General features: G+C 49.2%; 2 pseudogenes; one reads left to right on the top strand and one right to left on the bottom strand.

The window, feature by feature from the left end:
• Nucleotides 1-484: 484 nt before the first annotated feature.
• On the top strand, nt 485-2,756 carry LOC101989452 (annotated as a pseudogene).
• A 93-nt stretch (nt 2,757-2,849) lies between these two features.
• LOC101989166 lies at nt 2,850-3,926 on the bottom strand (annotated as a pseudogene).
• Nucleotides 3,927-4,117: the final 191 nt, after the last annotated feature.

The following is a 4,117-nucleotide window of genomic DNA, read 5'->3' as shown; positions in this document are numbered from 1 at the left end:
TTCAAGCTGATGAGGGAGAGGGACTTGATCGGGGGAGGGGGAGGGAAATGGGAGGCGGTGGCGGGGAGGAGGCAGAAATCCTCAATAAATAGATAAATTTAAAAAAAAAGAAAAAAAGAACAGGGTTTTATAGTAGTAAAGGTGGGGATGAGGGGTTTCTGAGGTTTTAAGACACCTGACTGGCTGCCATTTGTCTAGGGTGTCCTGGTGAAAGAATACTGGCAGGTGTTCCTATCTACATGCTTGGAATGCCAGGCATTTCCTTTGAATGATCTGTTCTTGGGTAAGAGACAGGTAACTCAGCTTGTGGTTTCTCTTGCACCCAGGAATTGCTTCAGGGTAAACTACTGAAACTCGGGCCTCTTATTAAATTTATCGAGGGCTGAGTTCTACTCTGGCAGGTGATAATGGTTGGAAATAAAGAACTTCCTTTGGGCGACCTGTCCATACTTAGCTTATCATGGGCTGGCCCCCACACCAGTAACATCTCCAGCATCAAAAAGCCACCGTCATAGCTGGCACAGCAAATGTGAAAGAAGGATCCAGGCCATCTGGAAAGGCCTCCCATTCCACTGAACATGCGTCTGTCCCTAGGCCTTCATCACAGTTTGTTTGAAGGAAAATGTCAGAGCCGGATGAGGAGCAGTTGTTTGATTTTCTTAACAGTTCCCAGAAGGAGCCAAGAGGGAGAGTGGAGATCCAGAAAGAGAAGGGCAAAGTGCCCGTCTTTCCAAGCTCTCAGTCCTCAAGCGTCAGTTCTGTGGACACAAGTGTCACCACCACCAAGGCCACTGAAGAGAATCCTGGGAGCCAAAGTCCTGAAGGGAACAGTTCTGATTCTGTGCCTGCAGGCCACCAGGGATCCTCGAAGGAAAGCACGGAGCACAGCCCAGCACCTACCAATGGGAACAGATTGCATGAATTGTCTAATCTTCACCTGGAGAATCAGTTGCTCAGGAATGAAGTCCAGCCTTTAAACCAGGAAATGGCCTCACTACTTCAGAGATCCAAAGAAACTCAAGAAGAATTAAATAAGATAAGGGCAAGAGTTGAAAAATGGAATGTTGACCATTCAAAAAGTGATCAAATATCTCGGGAACTATGAGCCCAAGTTGATGACCTTACTGGAGCAGTGGCTGCAAAGGATTCCCAGCTGGCTGTGCTCAAGACGCGACTGCGGAAGGCTGGCAGGTGCTGAGTTCCGGCAGGGTAGCACTGGAAGCCTTGCAGAGTGAAAAGCCACCAATAATGGAGGATCACAATGAAGGCAGTAGCCTACAGAACCACGCTCTGCAAACTCTTCAGGAGAGGCTGCATGAAGCCGATGCCACTCTGAAGAAAGCAGGAGAGCTACAACCAGACACAGAGTGAATTCACTGCACGCCTTAATAAAATGGAAGCGGAACGTCAGAATTTGGCAGAAGCGGTTACTCTGGCAGGAAGAAAGTACTCTGAGGAGAAGAAGAAGGTTGATGAGCTCCAGCAGCAAGTCAGGCTACATAGGTCGGGCTTGGAGTCTTCTAGGCAGGAATTAGTTGACTACAAGCAGAAAGCTACGCAAATACTGCAGACTAAAGAAAAATTGATAACCAGTTTAAAGGAAGGCTCCAGTTTTGAAGGCCTGGATAGCAGTACTGCTGGCAGCATGGAGCTAGAACTTCGATGTGAGAAGGAGATGCAAAAGGAGGAGACCCAGAAGCGGATGGGCCAGATACATCAGTTGAGATCTGAGTTGCAGGATATGGAGGCTCAGCAAGTGAAGATCTACAAGACCAGATAGCTAGGCAGAAAGCCTCTAAACTAGAGCTGGAGACCGAGCCGGACTGGACCGGATGAAACAGGAATTCCTTTAGGTGGAAGAAGATCTGCATAGAACAAAGAACACCATACGACGCAGATCGAGAGGAAGAAATTCAAAAACTAAGGAACCATGGGGGCTGGAGAGATGGCTCAGTGGTTAAGAGCATTGCCTGCTCTTCCAAAGGTCCTGAGTTCAATCCCGGCAACCACATGGTGGCTCACAACCATCTGTAATGAGGTCTGGTGCCCTCCTCTGGCCTGCAGACATACATGCAGACAGAATATTGTATATATAATAAATAAATATTAAAAAAAAAACTAAGGAACCAGCTTACCATTCATTTACAATGTAATAAAGGTTACAGGTAAAAAGCTACACTTGGATCAGAAAAGGCCCTATTACACAGATGTACAAATCTGTACAAAGCTCATACAATGGTTCCTACCTTGTCTCCTGTTAGCCAGGTCTAGCCTGGAGCTCTGAATAACCAGACAGTGCTACTGGGTGGTGGTGGTGGGGGTATATGGAGGTAGGGGGAGCCTCCAAACCGACAGCTTGGCAATTTCCTCCTGATACGAACCTGGTCCTTGCAAAGTAGAGTCTTTTCCTGTTCAACGTGAGCCACACTAACTGGTCATATTTTTAAGAAACTGCCTCGTGGCACACACAAAAGTTGCTGCCACAAGAGGGCAGCACAAGATTCTATAGCTCTGGATTCCTCCTGAATGTGTGTGACTTCACATGAAAACGGCCCTAGGCGATGGAGGCAGAGAGAGAGAGAGAGAGAGAGAGACGGGGGGGGGGGGGGGAATCAGGGCAGAGGACCAGGGCAGTCTGCTTAGGGCCTGGGGAGCCTTTCTCCACACTTAGGGGTTCTAACTCAGGTCTCTAACTGGTACTTTAGCCACACCCCTAGTCTCAATATTACATATTAGGGGCCCAGGAGACTTTCTGAAAGACGATACCGCACACACAGAAAGTTTCCTCCCTAGTTCATTAGCCCCTTTGCCAGCCTCCACCCATCCCACCCACTCCATAGCCAAAAATATCAAATCAATAAGGAAGCTGTGGGCTTCTTGCCTGGCCAAGCCTCCTTTGCGTATTTCTTCTTCCTGGGTTCATTGACAGCTTCAGGGCTATAGACTGCAGGGTTTGGTGTGGGGTTCATGGTCACTGCCGATGGCACAACAGGAGTCAAGTCCACATCAGGGGCGAGGTTCGGGTATGGCATGGGCAAGCCACCGCTGAGTGCTGTCCCATGGATGCCATGCGGTTGGGAGCCTGTTTCACTATGTGTGGGGGGCAAGTCCCCCCCCCCCCCAGTCCTCCGTAGAAGGCAAAGTTCTGTATGCGCCTGCTTCCTGCCTCCTTCGGGCCCAGAGAGCCAGAGCCCTCCATCCGTTTCTTCTTGACTGGAACCACTACAGTCTGTACCATGTTCTGGAAGCCTCCGACGGGATCCACATCCTCTGAGTTGATAATTTCATCGTCCTCACTGAAAGTCACCTGTGAGTTCTTCCTCTTCCTCTTTGGTCTCTGAATATCCAGATTTCCCTCAATAGTGAGAACTGAAATCCGTTTGCTGTGGGCAGTGTTGAACTCTGTCAGGTTATCAAGCTCGGTCTCCTCTTCTGGAAATTCCCGCAAGCCCTTGAGTTCATCATCCCCCTCCACCCATCTTCTCGTCTCCCTTAAGAGCTGATGGCAATGTCTGAGGCTTCTCTCGCAGAGTGTATGCCTTGTGGATGTGTGGAATGAGACCGCGGAATCAATGGGAATCTCTTGAGGCTTTTGAGGTTCCACCCGAATATGACCCAAGAAAGTGCCACCAGTGCTATTGAGATCTACCAAGAAAATTCTCTTGATGTGCCGCGTGGACTCCAGAGTGAGACTGATGATCGATAGTGAAGTCAGACAAATCAGGGTTTCTCCCAAATAAGTAAAACGTCATCCAATCTGACCCCCACCTCATGATGTGTTGGTCGATCGAGGATAAAAGATATTCTCCATGGACACACCTTTCCCTGTGCAATGGGTACTCGAGGAACCCCGGGGGTGCAAAGGCTGTGTCGCAGGAATCTACATCCGCACACCTACCCAAGTGCAATGGATCAACAGATCCCATGGAGTGCATAGGCTGTGCATGATGGAAGCCCTAAGCATCTCTTAGTGCTGACAACCATATCTGGGGGGAGGAGCCACACTCCAGGGTAGCTAATGCCAGAGAGATTATAACCTTGTCCCAATATAGCCTTATCCCTATTGGTCTGGGCTCGAAGGCGGCATACCAACCACAGGCACAACACATAGCCACCC

This window comes from Microtus ochrogaster, chromosome 7 (assembly GCF_000317375.1).
Source record: "Microtus ochrogaster isolate Prairie Vole_2 chromosome 7, MicOch1.0, whole genome shotgun sequence".
Taxonomy (NCBI): domain Eukaryota; kingdom Metazoa; phylum Chordata; class Mammalia; order Rodentia; family Cricetidae; genus Microtus; species Microtus ochrogaster.
The sequence above is the reverse complement of the archived record's forward strand: the minus strand, read 5'-3'. Positions and strand labels throughout refer to the sequence as shown.